The 20428-nt window shown below is 44.2% G+C and overlaps 1 protein-coding gene across 1 annotated transcript in view; it reads right to left on the bottom strand.

The window, feature by feature from the left end:
• PKHD1 (PKHD1 ciliary IPT domain containing fibrocystin/polyductin) overlaps nt 1–20428 on the bottom strand; it is a 160917-nt gene that overhangs the window by 69007 nt on the left and 71482 nt on the right. The window lies entirely within an intron of this gene.

Raw genomic sequence — 20428 nt, 5'->3', positions numbered from 1 at the left:
AAAAATATCAGACTTAGTTCATTGCTGATCACTGGGGGGCGGGGGGATAGAAACCTAGCTAATCCTGATAACGTTAAGAAAAAAAAATACTTAGATGCCTCTTGAGTATCATTTTTGACTAGCAGATGAGAATCAACCACAGTGCCAAACTCTGTGCTACTTTGTACATCTTCTGTTTTCTTCACCCACACTACCCATTTAGTGATATTGTTACAGAAAAATTTGCCACCCAAACACAGCTTTGATATACCCAGTGTGGCTCACATTTCCACTTAAACCAAGGGAATATGTCTCCCTTCTCCCAGGGGATGGGAGCAAGGAATGCTAGTGCTGGTGTTAATGGGCTAAACCAACCTTCCCCAACCTGGTTCCCTTTAGATGTTTTGGCCTACAACTCCCCTCATCCCTCACCATTGATCATACTGGCTGAGACTGATGGGATTTGTAGAAAAACATCTGGGGGGGTATATTGGGGAAGGCTGGGCTAAACAATAGCTCATGAGAATTTATACATTTCAGTCTACTCAAGCTTAGACCCAAGTGCTGGGTATGTTTATGTATGCCAATGTGCTGAGGAAGTTAAGGGACTTTTGTTGAGGTGTTAAATCCCGTACCTGCATTGCGTCAGTTTATGGATGCTCAGCACACTACAGGATTGTACCTGTAATAAGAGAAGAAGGAAAATTCTCTTCAGAGCTATGCTAGTACAGCCTCCTGGACTCTAGTGGAAGTTGGTCTGGTGTGTTCGCTACGGGACTGATGAATGACACACTCTCCCACCAGCCATTATTGGATAAATCTATTTACACAGAAAATATTGACCTGGACCAGTGAAGTGGGACTGGAAACAGGAAACTAGCAGGCCCCAAAGGTAGAAATGCATTTCCAGCCAAGAGTGTTAGCAAGTCAGGCCCATAAACAACAGCACTATCATTAATTACTCAGACAGCAGCCACAAATACAGCAAGACGACTCAAAAGCCAACTGGAAATACTTCCACTTGCTGATGAGCTGGGAGTGGGGGCAGTGGTTTTAGGTCACCACCCCTAGCATAAGCCAGTTCATGGGCTAAAGAGGCTAATTTGCACATGGACAGAGGCAAAAGGAAAACATAAATCCTGGATGAGGAAGGGGGGAGAATTCTCTCTCAGCATGGGAGTAATCACTGCAATTTCCAGACACGGAAGGTAAGGCTCCTCACCCCAGTGGTAATTAATTAAGAGATTGGAATGGAATATTGGTTTGATCAAATAGAGCTTTCATAGGGAGGGCAAGGGGGAAGATGAAGATGGTGTTTTATGTGTGCACAGACAAGAGACTGTGAAGAGAGTGAGGAGATTTTCACTTTAATACCACTTTCCCCCTTGTACAGACAGCAAAGCCCTGCTGAAAATACAAAGACTAAAATAATTTCTGTGATGTAATTGGCTGATAATAATCTAGTAGGTAATTCACTGGAGACTTGTAGTAAGAGATTTGGCCAGTTGGTTCAAATCAGTTCTTCAAATTCAGCCCACCTACCCCCCCCCCGCCCCACTTTATTTATTTATTTCATTAAATGTCTCATAAATTAAATTTCTCTAGGTGTTTTACAATAATGATAAAAATACAAATAAAATCACAATAAAATCAATAGTATAAATCTAATAAACATACCAACACAGCATAAAATACAATATCACATTGCAGGGACCAAGATCATAAAACATAAAATATTTGAAAAATACTTCCAGTAGCCTTTTTTTACAGGTTCTTAGGCTCAAGGTCTTCCATTTCTTAAAGCTCCCTTGTCTGTTGCTCACATCCTTCTTGCCAACAGCACACAACTCAACCATCCCTACCGTAGTGGGAGTTTCCCCCCAATTTTCCTCTGTAGGGCACTCTTCTCGCACATTCACCCTTCTTTGAGCTCCCCACTTCTTAGCCAACCGCCTGCCTCCTTTGTAGGCTTTCCTTCAGCCACCCTGCTCCCCCAGGCTTCCTGCTCCTTTGCTCTTTTAAAAACAAGGGGAGATCTCCATGGCAATGGGTTTAGTGGAGTCGAATCTGCTCCATCTAGGGACACACAGGGCTTGAAAGCCCAGATTATCCCAAAGCTAGCCTGGGTCTCTCAGCAGGTCACACAGCAGTTTACTGGGAATTGTTTGAGAGGCTACTGGGTGGACTTTCATCCCCATCATCATTTAGAGAGCCTGTTCTCTCCCTCCCACTCTCACTTTGTTCTGCCCCTTCTGCTTTCTCTGGCCAGTGTGTGTGTTAGCCCCCCCTCCCTCCCCATCCTATGTCTAACGCTCCCCCACCAAATTTTTAAAATTTATTTTCCCTCTAAAACCGCAATAGCACAATAGTGACAGGACTAAATGTGCAGAGCCATTGATTTCATTTTACTTGGGGTGCTGGAACCATCAGGTGGAGTAGTTCTTTCCTGGAGGACTTTGCCCATTCCCCCTTGATTCCCCAGTGGAAGTAGTTTTTCCCATTCTGTGGCGAAGGGGCTTGCATAACTCAGTGACGCCATAAGCTATGCCGTGCAGGCCACCCAAGACGGACAGGTCATGGCGGAGAGTTCTCTGACAAAATGTGGTCCATCCACTGGAGAAGGAAATGGCAACCCATTCCAGTATTCCTGCCAAGAAAACCCCATGGAACGTATCACAAGGCTAAAAGATATGACGCTGGAAGTTGAGCCCCTCAGGTCGGAAGGTGTCCAATATACTACTGGGGAAGAGCAGAGGGTATTTCCAAGTAGCGCCAGAAGGAGTGAAGCGGCTGGACCAAAGCCAAAAGGACACTCAGCTGTGGATGTGTCTGGTGGTGAAAAGAAAATCCAATGCTGTAAAGAACAATATTGTTTAGGAACCTGGAATGTCAGATCAATGAATCAAGGTAAGCTGGAGGTGGTCAAACATGAGATGGCAAGATTGAACATCGACAGCTTGGGAATCAGCGAACTAAAATGGACAAGCACGGGCGAATTTAATTCAGGTGACCATCATATCTACTACTGTGGGCAAGAATCCCTTAGAAGAAATGGAGTAGTACTCATAGTCAACAAAAGGGTGGGAAAAGCAGTACTGGGGTACAATCTCAAAAATGATAGAATGATCTCAGTACGAATCCAAGGCGAACCATTCAACATCACAGTAATTCAAGTTTATGCCCCAACCACTGAGGCTGAAGAAGCTGAGGTTGATCGGTTCTATGAAGACCTCCAACACCTTCTAGAACTAACACCAAAAAAAAAAGATGTCCTTTTCATCATAGGGGATTGGAATGCTAAGGTAGGAAGTCATGAAATCACCAGGATAACAGGCAAGCATGGCCTTGGTGTACAAAATGAAGCAGGACAAAGGCTAATAGAGTTTTGCCAAGAGAACACGCTGATCATAGCAAACACTCTTTTCCAACAGCACAAGAGGCGACTCTACACATGGACATTACCAGATGGTCAATATCGAAATCAGATGGATTATGTCCTTTGCAGCCAAAGATGGAGAAGCTCTATACAGTCAGTAAAAACAAGACCTGGAGCTGACTGTGGCTCAGATCATGAGCTTCTTATCACAACATTTCGGCTTAAATTGAAGAACGTAGGGAAAACCACTAAATCATTCAGGTATGACCATATTCATATCCCTTATGAATATACAGTGGAGGTGAGGAATAGATTTCAGGGATTAGACCTGATAGAGTGCCTGAGGAGCTATGGACAGAGTTCTGTAACATTGTTCAGGAGGCAGCAACTCAATCCATCCCAAAGAAAAAGAAATGCAAGAAAGCAAAGGGGCTGTCTGATGAGGCTTTACAAGTAGCTGAGGAAAGAAGGGAAGCGAAAAGCAAGGGAGAAAGGGGAAGATATAATCTGAATGCAGAGTTCCAGAGAATAGCAAGGAGGGACAAGAAGGCCTTCTTAAATGAACAATGCAAAGAAATTGAGGAAAACAATAGAATGGGAAAGACTCTTTTGGGTCTTCTTGGGAGATCTTTTCAAGAAAATTAGAGATCTCAAGGGAACGTTTTGTGCAAAGACAGGCATGATAAAGGACAAAGAAGGCAGGGACCTAACAGAAGCAGATGAGATTAAGAAGAGGTGGCAAGAATACACAGAAGAACTATACAGGAAAGATCTGAATGTCCCTGATAGCCATGATAGTGCGGTCACTGAACTTGAGCCGGACATCCTAGAGAGTGAAGTCAAGTGAGCCTTAGGAAGCATTACTAACAACAAAGCTAGCGGAGATGACAGTATTCCAGCTGAGCTATTTAAAATCCTAAAAGATGATGCTGTTAAAGTGCTGCACTCAATATGCCAACACATTTGGAACACTCAACAGTGGCCACAAGACTGGAAAAGGTCAGTTTATATTCCAGTTCCAAAGAAGGGCAATGCCAAAGAGTGTTCAAACTACTGTACAATTGCGCTCATTTCACATGCCAGCAAGGTGATGCTCAAAATCCTACAAGCTAGCCTTCAGCAATATGTGAACCGAGAACTACCGGAAGTACAAGCTGGGTTTCGAAGAGGCAGAGGAACTAGAGATCAAATCGCCAACATTCGCTGCATCATAGAGAAAGCAAGAGAATTCCAGAAAAATGTCTATTTCTGCTTCATTGACTATGCTAAAGCCTTTGATTGTGTGGATCACAACAAATTGTGGCAAATTCTTAAAGAGATGGGAGTACCAGACCACCTGACCTGTCTCCTGAGAAACTTGTACGAGGGTCAAGAAGCAACAGTAAGAACCACACATGGAACAACCGATTGGTTCAAAATTGGGAAAGGAGTACAACAAGGCTGTATATTGTCGCCCTGCTTATTTGACTTATATGCAGAGTACATCGTGAGAAACGCCGGGTTGGATGAATCACAGGTCGGAATTAAGATTGCCGGGAGAATTATCAACAACCTCAGATACGCAGACGATACCACCCTAATGGCAGAAAGCGAAGAGGATCTAAAGAGCCTCTTGTTGAGGGTGAAAGTGGACAGTGCAAAAGCTGGTTTGAAACTCAACATTAAAAAAACGAAGATCATGGCATTTGGCCCCATCACTTCCTGGCATATAGAAGGGGAAGAAATGGAAGCAGTGACAGATTTTATTTTCTTGGGCTCCAAGATGATCACTGCAGACGGTGACTGCAACCATGAAATTAAAAGACGCTTGCTCCTTGGGAGGAAAGCTATGGCAAACCTAGACAGCATAGTAAGAAGCAGAGACATCAACTTGCCGACAAAGGTTCGTATAATCAAAGCTATGGTTTTCCCAGTAGCAACGTATGGGTGTGAGAGCTGGACTATAAGGAAGGCTGAGCGCCGAAGAATCAATGCTTTCCAACTGTGGTGCTGGAGAAGATTCTTACGAGTCCCCTGGACTGCAAGGAGGTCAAATCAGTCCATCCTAAAGGAAATCAACCCTGACTGCTCATTGGAAGGACAGATACTGAAGCTGAAGCTCAAATATTTTGGCCACCTAATGCAAATAGAAAAGTCACTGGAAAAAACCCTGATGCTGGGAAAGATTGAAGGCCAAAGGAGAAGGGGACGGCAGAGGAGGAGATGGCTAGATAGCATCACCGATGCAATGTATATGAACTTGAGCACACTCTGGGAGACAGCGCAGGACAGGAAGGCCTGGTGTGCTATGGTCCATGGGGTCACGAAGAGTCGGACACGACTTAACGACTGAACAACAACAAAGTCCCTTCTCCACTTTATCACAGTAATGATTTTTCCTTCTCATTGCTAGCCGGGGGAAGGAGAAAGGGGGTGGTGGAAGCAATAGGCAAAAGTGCACACATGGGGAAAAATGGAGTGGGAGCAACAACTCTGCAGCAGATTGCTGGGATGTGGCAAAATTGGGAGGGGGGAAGCTCTCAGGAGCCATATAAAGCGGGGGGGGGGGAGTTAAGATTATGAAGTCCATTGTAAAATTACTTAATTGTGTTGCAGTTGAAACGAACGGTTTGGATTAGAGGGGAGTGAAATGAGAAGATGGCTTCCTCCACCCCCAGAATATGAAGGAGAGAAGGAACTTGATGTCCTGTACCCCACACCCCCAACCCTCATGCTGCACACTGGCTCTCTCACTCTCTTAGCTTGGGGCAGAGCCAAATGGGGAAATGGTTTCCAGAAGACAAAAGGCTGGAAAGGACTCAGGAGTCCTGGCTTCCAGCCCCAAATACACACACACACACACACACACTCCTCTGTCTGACTTGGGGACAGTGATAAAGTTTCCCCCTTGCTGCCGTGCTCTAAGACAGCGAAATAGCACCATCTCTGCCAAAAAAGAGAATTGAACTCAGACAACTAATGTCTCACGTCTTCCCTTCCTGGGATCCGCAGAAGCTGCCGAATAGACCATTAAGTGGCACGATTCCCTTCCAGGGACTACCAGGACACAGCATTTTGGCTCTAACCGCTGTACCCAACTCGCTTTGGCAAGGCTCAGGCAGTGCTCCTGGTTCTTGTCAGGACAGGCAGGCATTCAACTTGAGCTGACCTGAAGCAAAGAAAGGGAGAATGCCATCTTCCCTTGCTGAATGTATGCCTGTCCTGCAACAGTTAAAGGCACAGAAGCTCTGCTAAGAGGGGGTTGGTGGGTACCCCCCCCCAAATTCAGAGGTATTTATTGGGCTGACAGATATATAAATAAGCAGATGGGATGGGCAGATTGGGGTGGGGATTGGAATGGGGTGATGGTCATAGAGACAGCTCTACCATAAGGCAAGGTGTGGTGTACCTATCAGGGGGCAGATTTGGGGTGTCATTAGGTCCTCATGAGGTGAGTTCTCCTTTTGTGCAAACCACACTGAAATGAGCAAGAGCTGTCAGCCTCCTCTTCTTCCAGTGAAAGCCTGCCTTTGGTTCTGCACATCTCGCTATCCTCTGATAGTCTGCTAATGGAAGATGCTCCATTCTGAAATCCAAGCATTTTAACACATTGTTAGCTTTCAAGGGTTATAGAACCTAGGTATCCAGGCACCAAGACCCTCTTTCCTCATGCAAAAAGAATGAAAATTTGGGGAGGGGGTCCACCACCATCAAGGGTGCTATAGGCACTGAGAAAGTCCTTACTAGCACCCTCATATCTGCAATTGATGGTTCAGTTTATGGAACATAATGTGATATGAGAAAGGACAAAGGTGAAGGAGAAAGGGAGAAAGGCGGGGTTGGAAGCAGTAGGCAAAAGTGCACACATGGGGAAAAATGGGGTGGACGGGACAGCACTAACTCCGCAGCAGATTGCTGGGATGTGGCAAAATTGCGGTGGCGGGGGCCTCTCAGGAGCCTTCAGATGCTACACTGGAGGACTGGGGTTTTCAGTTTCTTCAGGTCAATCTGCATATATGAGGAAAATTAGTTGCTCTCCATTCATAATGTAATAGCATCAGGGAGCTTGCAAACAGGGGGAAGGAGTAAGGGAGCAGCGACCCCTCACATTACCACAGTAGTGGGGACACTCAGTCACTTTAGGTAGTCTGTTTTCAGTCTTTAACATACCCCCACTTCTGTGCATGTTTACTCAGACGTAAGACATAAATCTCACTCCCCTGCAGTGAAAAGCTTAAAGGGCAAATGTAGTAACTCGCCCTAAAGCGCTCTTTCACTTCTCCGATACTCTTTTAGATCGTTATTGTGAGGTTGCACTTCTTTGATGTTCTGAGCTCTCTGTTTTATAAAATCTCTTCACCACTTTATCGCAGTAACTTCTCATTGTGAGCAGGGGGAAGGAGAAAGGGAGAAAGGGGTGGGTGGGAAACAAGCTTCACCCATTGGTCTCCCCACCTTTTTTTCCTCTATGTCCACCCACCCCAAACCTGACTTGTAAATAACCCCACTCCCCGCAGGCAGCTGTAGTTGGTGAAACTGGAGCGCTTACTTCAGGTTCACGACGTAGAGGCAGTGCGTTATTTCAACGTGGCGCTTTTACACAGTATCAAGGTTGCTTATGCTAGCACAACATAATTTAGTTAGTGGTAGTGTCAAGCTGGAGACTGCTGCATGTGTCCAAATCAATCCAAGGGATTGAAAATATGGTCTGCCCATCTCCACCAGCCCTCCTGTTACCCAAAAGCCCTCACCACCAGCTTACCACTCAACAAAATACATCCCATGTTAAGGCTGCTAGCAGCTCTCCATGCTAGGACAATTCAAGATAACTTTCTGTTGGTGAATACTACTGCCGCACAATCTCAGAGCCCACTCCTGTGAAGGTTTACTGAGAAGTAGGAGCCACAGTGATCAAAGGGGCTTAATCCCAGATACATGTGCAATAGGACTGAAGCCTACCGTGGAAAACTGCTGCTGACCCTAGCCTCTCCTAGTACAGACATCAGAGCCCTTGGCTTTTCCTTTCATGGGCATAATGGTAGAAATGCCTCTGCCCCTACAGAGCACCTTTGTTTTACATGAGGGCAGAGAAATATTCTAGCATAGCGACACTAGTAGAAGTTCCTATTCTGGAAATGGGCTCAGGTTTTGCTTTCATGAGCAGGGCACTTCTTACATTCTTGGGGTGGGGGAATCTGATGGAACCCCCCATGTGCAGAGGCTCTATTCCTCTGGATTTTTTTTAATAGCCTTTATAAAGATCTTTAATGTTCTAATGCTGTAAATATCTAAACAGTTTCCTTGTTTAGTTTTCTTGACAACTATGCCTATTTTTTTGTAAATGACACATTATAATTTAGAATTTATAAATTTAGAATTTAGAATGTGTCATTTAGAATTTCACTATAAATTCAGAATTTATGTGCACTATTGTCTGACTACAATTCTGCCAATTAATAAACCAGTGTTTCTTTAATCAAGCAACTGGTCCAATACAAGTGCTGCTTATACCACACCCACAAACAGAGTAGGACACATGGATGAAGCAGCATCAAGCAAGACAGCATTTGACTCTACATTTCCTCTTCTGTGATTACATATAAGACTTGACTGTCAAGAGCTCTCAGTTTTTTTTCCATCAACAACAAAAAACAAAACAGGAGTTTCTAATCTGCAAGCACTGAGCTTTCTGTTTCCATTACAATATCCTGTTGTTCAATATTTAATATATTACAACACATAAGCAACATGCTTTCTTTAGCCTATCTGTATAAATTATTACTGCTATAGCGGACTGGTTAGAGCATAATTCCATGTAAAATACTCGGTTTTAAAACAGGCGTAATTGCATAATGTTATTCCTTCCAGTAGAATAAATGCCAGAAACAGAGCCAGTGCCATCTAACAGTGCAAGTTGCATAAACTCTCCAATGTCTGGATCAAGCACAGGAGCATTGCCAGGAGGAGGAAAATAAATGCTTTGCAATATCTTTATTGTGAAAAGGGTCTTATCCTCCAACAAAGCAAAGCAGTAAAGATGGAATTTAAGAATGGAGCTGCAAGAAAACAGCTTTCTGTGAGACAGCCAGCACCGCTCTGTAACTGAGGCTACCACAGAAATTCAAAGAAGATTTTCTAGAATGCTTGTTTAGAAGCAAAACGCATGAACTCCTTTCCATATAATTCTTGTTTAGATACAAGGACCTGAAGGTCCATATCACTGTTCAGACTCATTCGCTTATGAACAGAAATGAAATAGAATGCAACCCCTACCACTAAAACATTTACAGTTTTAGAGCTTACAATAGGAGTAGAGCTCTACCTGTTGACTATGTGTGTGTGCTTTAAAAAAATAGACCTAAGTACATTTATACGTTTCAAGTTTTATCCTGCAATGTGCACCTCCTCCCTACCCCGCCAACTGACTATCTTGTCTTACCACACATACACATATGCACACACATGCACCCATTGTGAGATGCTTAAAAGAGACAAAATAGAAACCATTTGGCATATGCAGCATGGGTCAGAACTTATATGATCCACCTTTTGAAACATACAAACAAGTGTTGATGTGTGCATAAAGTTGTCAAACTTAGGTCCCCACATAAGGTACCCAAAGGGGTTATGCAGCAGTGTAGTGGCAAATTCAGAAGTGCAGAGTCCCTTCATGACAGTCACAGCCACGCCCCCTCACAGCCACTCCCCCTTCTACGATTATACAGCCTTGTAAGATATACAGCCTTCAACCAGGATCCAAAAACAGTGCAGCTGAGAGTAAGGCAGGGGTATTTCAACTGGACATCTGAGAAAAAATGCAGGGGTGCTAAAATCTTTTTCACTCACTCACTCACTCACTCACAAACATTTTTGGTTTTCAAAATATGATACCTACGGAAGCTTCACTCTCTCAACTCAGCCCTCATGGACAGATCCCTTCTCATTTAAACAGCCCCCTTGCACTCTCCCTTAGCGCCCCAACATTACCCATTAGTCTTCCCTAAGCTCCTTCATTATATCCCCCCCTCCCCCTCCAACAGAAATGTCCACACACCCAGATGGATTGAACTACACACACACACACACACACAATTTGGAAATACAGAAGCTCATTGTGACAGTCTCCAAGGGCAGTCCAAAAATTTCAGGCAGCTGTGTCGATCCATATCAACAAACCAGTTCTAGGAGTTTTCATCTCTACCAGGAGCCCGTCTTTGGTAAAGCTAGGTCTTAATTGCCCATTCCAGACCAAGTCATCCCAAATACTTTGCATTCCAACATAGAACAATATATTGTTGCTTGGAAAATTCATTCCCCCCACAGCTACAGTGAGGATCGCAGCTAAGCTCAGAGGGAACAGGGAATTCTGAGGTGGCAGATGACATCAGAGTCCCTGCTAATGAAAAAGTGCCGGGGCTGCATCCCTGCAAGCCCTGCCTCCACTACACCACTGGGGTTATGGGAGCAGCCATAAGATAGGGCAGAGCATGTGATTACATATCATGCTAGCAGAATATCCCCTACTGGGGATGTAGAGTGTATGTACTTTTACCTAAATATGCAGGCAAAAGATTCATCCATGTTGACTGAATTGACACTAGGGATGTTAACAAAGTTTGCCTGAGCCAAGCTCAGGACTGAACTTCAGACATTCACTAAAGCTGACCTCAAAACTAAGGGAAGTTTTAATCCGCCCCCAAATTCTCTTCCAGCTCAGATTTTGATGTGAGCCAGAGGAGTATGTCCAGCTTCCCACCCACATATTTTTACCACCCTTGTCCCTTCTCCAAAGGTATCACCACTCAAACACATACACATTCTGTCAGCTCCACATCCCCAACCTCAGCATTTGCCCCTGTAGCCTCTTTAAGTTCCCCATGTCCTTTTGTGCTCCTTGGATCTCTTCACACCTGGCATTTTATCCCACTACAACCAGTCCTTTTGATTCCGGATACTTTCTGGGATTTACTGGCCCTGTATGCAGGCATCTCTCATAGCACATCTCTCCACTCTATACCTTTTCATGGCTGCATGCAAAAATCAGGACAGAAGGTTGATCATTGGTTCCTGTAACATGATTGATGGCTCTGCCTTTCCCTCCACTCCTCCACAGCAGGAGGGAAGTTAGAAGCCCTTCTAGTGACTTCAAAGGTGGAGAGAATCAAAGGAGTGCCTCCCTCCCTCCCTGGCATGTGTGCAAAGGAGCAGGGGTGTGTGTCTTGTTTTCATCTCTTAACTTGTGCTGTACTATTTCCTCGCATCCCCCAGGAAAGCTACGACTTACTTCTGAGTGGACATAAGATCGCACTGTAAGTCTGCAACCGGCCTCAGCACACTTACTTGGAAGGAAGCCCCATTGAACTTAATGGGGTGCTCTGAATCAACAGAGGATGTTGATTCTAAGCTTGGTGGGGTGGGGGATCAGATCTGTCTCCCTTTGTTGCAGGGAGACATTTTACCCTCTTCTCCCCCAATTGAGAAATAAGCTATTGCATGGCAGACACGTGGTTTGAATCCCCGGCAAGATTTGAGCGGAGGCAGGAGTCGCCCTCCAACTTGCAAAGAAGAGACAGAGCGCAGTTGGTGGGCGATTCCTGCCCTTGCAACTGTCCAATCTGCTCGGTCTCCTTCTGTGCAAGGAATCCTCCTGCTTGTTCTTCCCTCCTTCCCAAGAGGTTCCCCAATGAGGATCTCCCGGGTGCACCCCACCCTACAGCCCATCCTCAATGCCATCGTCATCCTTCAGAAACATGTAGTCTTCAGACAAATGTAGAAAGAAAGCAGGACTATGAAGCACATGGTCTTAGATGTCTATATACTAATGCCCAGAGTACGGGAAACAAACAGAACGAACTTGAACTCTTAATACAGGAGGGAAATTATGACTTGATAGGTATAACTGAGACTTGGTGGGATGACTCTCGTGACTGGAATACAGCAATTGAAGGATATAACTTGTTCAAAAAGAACAGGAGGAACAGAAAGGGAGGTGGGGTTGCACTATATGTGAAAAATACATATCTCTGCACAGAAATACAGGAGGAGGAGCTTGGTAGCCCCATCAAGAGCATCTGGATCAAAATAAATGGAGAAAAGAATAAAAGGAACATGGTGGTCGGAGTCTACTACTGGCCACCCAATCAAGGAGAAGACGAGGATGAAACTTTTGAAAAGCAAATAGCCAATGTTTCAAGGAAGCATGACGTAGTAGTAATGGGGGACTTCAATTTCCCCAATATTTGTTGGGAGACAAATTCTGCAAAACATGGCCCCTCCAGGAAATTCCTGACTTGTGTGGCGGATAACTTCCTCCTACAGAAAGTAGAGGAAGGAACTAGAGGATAGGCTATCCTTGACTTGATCCTAACCAACAGAGATGACTTAGTGGATAAAGTAGCAGTTACAGGAACTCTGGGGGAAAGCGACCATGTTGCACTTGAGTTCTTGGTTCTAAGGGAAGCAAAAGCCGAGTGTAGTCAAATGCGTACCCTGGATTTTAGGAAAGCTGATTTTAATAAACTCAGAACAATGATCAGTAAGGTCCCATGGCAAGCGACTCTAACGAGAAAAGGGGTCCAAGATGGGTGGGAGCTTTTAAAAAAGGAAATTCTCAAGGCACAATTACAAACAATTCCAACAAGAAGAAAAGGTGGAAGACAGCAGAAGAAGCCAATGTGGCGTCATAAAAAGCTTAGAGATTACCTGAAAATGAAAAAGCAAACATATAGGAAGTGGAAAGAAGGCCAAGCAATGAAGGAAGAGTACAGGCAGGTAGCACAGAATTGCAGGGATGGCGTGGGGAAGGCTAAAGCTGAGAACGAGCTGAGGTTAACGAGGGACGCTAAAAGCAACAAAAAGGCTTTCTTCAGCTACGTGCATAGTAGAAGACAGAGGAAAGAAATGGTGGTTCAGCTATTCAATAACAGATGACAAAGAAAAGGCAGAAGTGCTCAATTCCTACTTCGGCTCAGTCTTCTCCCAAAAGAGGGTCTATGACCCCCCTGGCAAAGGCGAAGTACAGGCTGAAGGGGCAGGATTGCAGCTTGAGATCGATAGGCATATGGTCAAGGAACACCTACTTACTTTGAATGAGTTCAAATCTCCAGGGCCAGATGAACCCTAGAGTGCATCTGGAAGCACCTTGAAAACAATGCAGCGATTACTCGAAGCCAACATGGATTTGTCAAGAACAAATCCTGCCAGACGAACCTGATCTCATTTTTTGATCAAGTAACCTCCCTTGTGGACCATGGGAATGCTGTAGACATCATATACCTCAACTTCAGCAAAGCTTTCGACAAAGTGCCCCATGATCTCCTGATGAGCGAACTAGCTCAAAGTGGGCTAGATGAAACAACGATCCAGTGGATCCACAGTTGGCTACAGAATGGGATTCAAAGAGTGCTTATCAATGGGACCTTCTCAAACTGGGGAGAGGTAACGAGTGGGGTACGGCAGGGCTCAGTCCTGGGCCCAGTGCTCTTCAACGTTTTTATTAATTACATGGAGGAGGAGGTGCAGGGAATGCTGATCAGATTTGCAAATGACACAAAACTGGGCGGGATAGCTAATACTTTGGAAGACAGAAACAACATTCAAAGTGATCTTGATAGACTGGAGTGCTGGGCAGAAAACAACAGAATGACATTTAATAGGGATAAATGCCAAGTTCTGCACCTAGGAAAAAGAAACCAAATGCACAGTTACAAGATGGGGGATACGTGGCTCAACAACACTACAAGCGAGAAGGATCTTGGAATTGTTGTCGATCACAAGCTGAATATGAGCCAACAATGTGATGTGGCTGCAAAAAAGGCCAATGCCATTTGGGGCTGCATTAATAGAAGAATGTCCCTGATAGCCATGATAGTGCAGTCACTGAACTTGAGCCGGACATCCTAGAGAGTGAAGTCAAGTGGGCCTTAGGAAGCATTTTTAACAACAAAGCTAGCGGAGATGACAGTATTCCAGCTGAGCTATTTAAAATCCTAAAAGATGATGCTGTTAAAGTGCTGCACTCAATATGCCAACACATTTGGAACACTCAACAGTGGCCACAAGACTGGAAAAGGTCAGTTTACATTCCAGTTCCAAAGAAGGGCAATGCCAAAGAGTGTTCAAACTACTGTAAAATTGTGCTCATTTCACATGCCAGCAAGGTGATGCTCAAAATTCTACAAGCTAGCCTTCAGCAGTATGTGAACTGAGAACTACTGGAAGTACAAGCGGGGTTTCGAAGAGCCAAAGGAACTAGAAATCAAATCGCCAACATTCGCTGCATCGTGGAGAAAGCAAGAGAATTCCAGAAAAACGTCTATTTCTGCTTCATTGACTACGCTAAAGCCTTTGATTGTGTGGATCACAACAAACTGTGGCAAATTCTGAAAGAGATGCGAGTACCAGACCACCTGACCTGTCTCCTGAGAAACCTGTACGAGGGTCAAGAAGCAACAGTAAGAACCACACATGGAACAACCGATTGGTTCCAAATTTGGAAAGGAGTACAACAAGGCTGTATATTGTCGCCCTGCTTATTTAACTTATATGCAGAGTACATCATGAGAAACACCGGGTTGGCTGAATCACAGGTCGGAATTAAGATTGCTGGGAGAATTATCAACAACCTCAGATACACAGATGATACTACCCTAATGGAAGAAAGTGAAGAGGATCTAAAGAGCCTCTTGTTGAGGGTGAAAGTGGAGAGTGCAAAAGCTGGTTTGACTCAACATTAAAAAAACGAAGATCATGGCATTTGGCCCCATCACTTCCTGGCATATAGAAGGGGAAGAAATGGAAGCAGTGACAGATTTTACTTTCTTGGGCTCCAAGATCACCGCAGACGGTGATTGTAGCCATGAAATTAAAAGACGCTTGCTCATTGGGAGGAAAGCTATGGCAAACCTAGACAGCATAGTAAGAAGCAGAGACATCACCTTGCCGACAAAGATTCGTATAAGCAAAGCTATGGTTTTCCCAGTAGCAACGTATGGGTGTGAGAGCTGAACTATAAGGAAGGCTGAGCGCCGAAGAATTGATGCTTTCAAACTGTGGTGCTGGAGAAGACTCTTACGAGTCCCCTGGACTGCAAGGAAGTCAAATCAGTCCATCCTAAAGGAAATCAACCCTGAGTGCTCATTGGAAGGACAGATACTGAAGCTGAAGCTCCAATATTTTGGCCACCTAATGCGAAGAGAAAACTCCCTGGAAAAGACCCTGATGCTGGGAAAGACTGAAGGCAAAAGGAGAAGGGGACGGCAGAGGATGAGATGGCTAGATAGCATCACCGATGCAATTAATATTGAGCACACTCCGGGAGAGAGCGGAGGACAGAAAGGCCTGGCGTGCTATGGTCCATGGGGTCATGAAGACTCGGACACGACTTAACAACTGAACAACAACAACAACAAGCTTCCAAATCACGTGAAGTATGAGTTCCCCTCTACTCAGCACTGGTTAGGCCTCATCTGGAGTACTGTGTCCAGTTCTGGGCACCACACTTGAAGAAGGATGCAGACAAACTGGAGAGGGTTCAGAGGAGGGCGGCAAAGATGATCAGGGGACTGGAAACAAAGCCCTATGAAGAGAGACGGAAAGAACTGGGCATGTTTCGCCTTGAGAAGAGAAGACTGAGGGGAGATATGATAGCGCTCTTCCCGTACTTGAAAGGTTGTCACAGAGAGGAAGGCCAGGATCTCTTCTCGATCATCCCAGAGTGCAGGACATGGAATAATGGACTCAAGTGACAGGAAGCCAGATTCCGGCTGAACATCAGGAAAAACTTCCTGAGTGTTCGAGCAATACGACAATGGAACCAATTGCCAAGGGAGGTGGTGGGCTCTCCCACACTGGAGGCCTTCAAGACGAGGCTGGACAGCCATCTGTCAGGGATGCTCTGACTTGGATTCCTGCACTGAGCAGGGGGTTGGACTCGATGGCCTTGTGGGCCCCTTCCAGCCCTACTGTTCTATGATTCTATCCTGACCACGCCCCCAACAACCGAAAGCAAATGCCCACAGCCTCCCAGACACAGCAGTTTCTTCCGCTATTGGAGAATTCCACAGGGAGGGCATGGTGCTCCTGTTCCGTGAGCTGGGAAAAATACATTTTTTGTGTTTGGGGAAAACACGGGATAGGCTGGGGAAAATGGTGGGAGACACTCTGGAGGTTCATCACATCTAAAGAGCCCACAGACTTCCATGTGAGAGCCATCTCAATAGCAGGATAAAAGCTCCGTGTGAAGAAGTCTCTTGACAAAGATGCACAGGAAAGCTTTTATAAAAAATTTTTTGGCTGGTCCCCCAGGTGTAGCCTGTCCTGGAGAAAACAGACCTGTGACCTTAACTACTTCCAGGCTAGAATACTGCAATGCTATCTATGTGAGACTGCTTTTGAAAACAGTCCAGACCCTTCAGCTAGTACAAAATACAGCTGCCTGACTATCTAGTGCTCAAATATCTTTGAATAGTAACTCCCATCTTATTCCATCTGCACTGGTTGCCTGTTCATTTCCAACCTCTACTGAAAGTGCTCTTATTTAACTTCAAAAATGGCTTAGGACTAGTTTACCTCAGAACTCACCGAATGCCAAATGAAGAGCATCAGAAGCCTTGGTTTGTGTCTGATTAATACACAAACATAGGCATGAGAGGGCCTCCTTGGTGGTGGCACAAAGACTGTAAAACACCCTCCCAATGGAAATCTGCTGGGCTCCCTCTCTCTCCATTTTTAAATGATTGCCGATTTGTTTTAATGTTGACTGGTTTTTAATGAGTGATTTGTTATTTAGAAACAGTGGTTTTAAGCTGCTGCTTTTTAAAATCTCACATTTAAAAAACATGTTGTCCATTAGTGTTTTAGTGCTACTGTTTATTGTTTTGAATTCCTTTAAATATGTATTTGACTTTGTAATTGGTTCTATTTTGTTGGAAGCCACACTTTGCTTGTTTTAAACAAAACAGTAGGATGGAAATACTATTATTATTATTAATAATAATAATAATAATAAATAATAAAGCTGCCTTAAAAAAAAAATCCTGAAGTCTTAGACCAGCCCAAGCAGAGGCGAGAGAAGGTGGCTGTGTGATCAACTTGCAACATGGTGTAAAACTGGAAATAAGCTTATTCGATATCACAGGAAGAGGTGTGTGTCTGTGTCCGCGTGAGCGCATGGGTGTGTGTTAGACACTGTGGAAGTAAAAAAAAGAAAAGTGCTCTCTCTTTCCTCAGTTCTTTTTGAGGAAGTTAAGACTCCACACCAACTTTCTTTGGCTAAAATCACCATTAATGAGCTCTGACGTTTGAAATTTAAACGAGCATGGCTAACAGTTCCAGCACCTCACCACCCATGAAGTCAACCAGAAATATTTTGTTAAGGCCAACAGTCTGTTTATTGAAAAGACACAGTTTCCAAAGAAAAAATGTTCTTTACCTGCCGCTTCTCCACATTTTTCTGTGTCTGTTTTTCTTCAGAAGTTCTAGGGGGAATTCAGCCCATACTCTATTCCACTCGGTCTGTTTGCTTTAAGACTTAGAGCTCCTTAACACAAGCAATTTATTCCATGCTCATGATGGAAACCCATGGAAGTTTGCGGGTCCTTTAGACAATGACGTCAACCTCCAGGATGCCTCGTGTGCTTTTCCTCATTTATCCCACTTTGAAAAGGCACGGAGATAATCTGATATATCAGCAGCGCCAACTAGTGGCTGTATAATAAAACATATAAAAAACACGCCTCCCCCACCTGCCTCTGGGGTACTGCCTTCTTGAGATTCCTCCAGGCTGCACCACATCCTGCATGGGGCGATGGTGGGCGCACTGACCCGTCCCCCATGCCATGCGGTGGGCCCCCCTTTCCTGGTGGCGGGGAGGCCCCACGCCACCCCTCCTGATCCTCTCTCCCCGAGAAAGCATGTGCCTGCCCTGTATGAAGGAGCCAGTGTTAAACCCGCATAGAATCCAGATGGAGAAGCCCCAGTAACAATGCAGGGTTTTAGCCTGGTGTGGTGAAGCTCATTGATTGTCTTACAATCCCTTAAATCAAAGCTCTTGTCTATGCAGCCATTTTCACGACAGGCATCCATGAACAATAAGGAAGAAAAGCATCTAACAAAGAGAGAGAAAGTGAGAGAGAAAAAGATACACACATGTACGTGTCATGGTACTCCCAAAAAACAAAAAGAGCCACAATTTCTGGTTACTTTTACAAGGAACCACACTGGTATTTTTACAAATGTATTCCTATGAAAACATACAGATTTAAATTGTCTTCTTTTTTTTACAAGTGATAAAAGAAAGGAATCCACCTGTAGATAGCAGACAAATATTTGCTGTTATTTTGGAAATGTATATAGGTCTGAGCTCTCACCACTGAAAGAAAAGCAAACACTTAAAAATCCAGAGGGTAGCTGAGTATTGCAGCAAGAACAAGAAAGTCTTGTGGCACCTTAAAAATGAACATATTTATTCTGGCATAAGCTTTGGTGGACTATAGTCCATTTCATCAGATCCATCAGATATATCTGATAAAGTGAGCTATAATCCATGAAAGATGCATTTGATGAAGTGGGTTATAGTCCATGAAAGCTTATGCTAGAATAAATGTGTTAGTCTTTAAGGTGCCACAAGACTCGTTATTGTTGTTGTTCTAATGTAGCTTTCGACATGTTTTAAGGTATTAGAAACAAAAGGACATAGCTGGCTTACCAATCATGTGCAAAGCCTTATGATCTGGGGCACTAGCATTCCAGAGATGTTGAAGCACTTCAAATCCCAGAACCATGAATGAGTGGGTGCATGCTCTAAAAATGTAGATAGCACAGAACTCGACCCTGCCACTTACTGAAAAGGATTCTGGAAAAGGATTCTGGAAAAGCATCATTGTGTCAGCATGGAAGAGGCAGACACTGTCCTTGGATTGAAACAAGGACATGACTTTATTTACAGGCATTATTAAAATGACAAATATGTGGGGGGAGACAGCAGGCCATGATGTTCCTTGGCCTGGCTGTTCATGCCACTTTTAGCTCCTCGGGTAGTCAGCTCCATCAACTCATGATTGACCCTTATGTTTGCTGTTACATGTGAGCTAATTGTGGTCCCATTTCCAGCGGTTGCCCTAAACCTGCTGGGTGATCACCTCTTTTCTCTGTGCCTCAAATTATAAGCATATCTAACTACCATAGGAGGGCATAGCACATTTCATTAGGGTGTGCACCTAATTTTATTTATTTTTATTTTTTAAAGGCAAACATTTATTGAATCACAAAGGACATTATTTTTATTCATCAAACAAGTTAAAGAAGCTAAAACTTAACTAAACTTAATTTTTAAAACTTAACAATTAAACTTTACTTTAAAAATACAAACTTAAAAAATGAGACACAAAATACCAAATTTTGCTGTAGTGATAAGCAGCAGTATACAAAGATACAGTCAATTTTCATGATCTTTTTCTTTAACCAGATAATGAGCTAACCCAAACTGACCCCTGCTGCTGGCTGGGCTGACTGAAATATTTTGCCCCCCACTCTATAGGTGATGACATGGAAGCAGGTTCAGCAGGGTTACATATGCTCCCTGCACAAAGACTACAAACACTGTAGACACTGCGCTGGGCATGCCTGGCGTGGCTGCTTATATAGGTCAAAGAATTTTCTAGGAAAGTAGTCAGAGCAGGAGGGGAGGACCACTGGTAATATGGCAGCGCAGTAGTGGGGACACATGCTGCGAACGAAGGCAGGCTTCCTATACATTTCTACAACATCTAGACTATGCAATTCGGCGGTTATTGCATAATACAACAATCCATATTTTAAAACTAAAAGAACGAATCATGTGATTAAATTAAAAGACAAAGCCACATTTTTTTGAGACCTTAGGGTGCGCCTGGGCACACCTGGCACAGCCTGTACACACACCTATGCTAACTACACCTTCTGTGGAGCTTAATCCCTTGTTTTCTCTTTTCTACCTGCCAAAGTTGTGACAAGTATGTACTACAACAATTTATATACAAGCAACTAAGGTAATATCCCAGGGAAAATGAAAAACATGCCAACCTTGGCCAATTTTAAGGTGATGAAAAAATCCTT

This window comes from Heloderma suspectum, chromosome 1, assembly GCF_057233095.1.
Source record: "Heloderma suspectum isolate Gila_16-S chromosome 1, 16-S_ref, whole genome shotgun sequence".
Classification (NCBI taxonomy): Eukaryota; Metazoa; Chordata; class Lepidosauria; order Squamata; family Helodermatidae; genus Heloderma; species Heloderma suspectum.
This window is presented reverse-complemented; position numbering and strand designations above follow the sequence as displayed.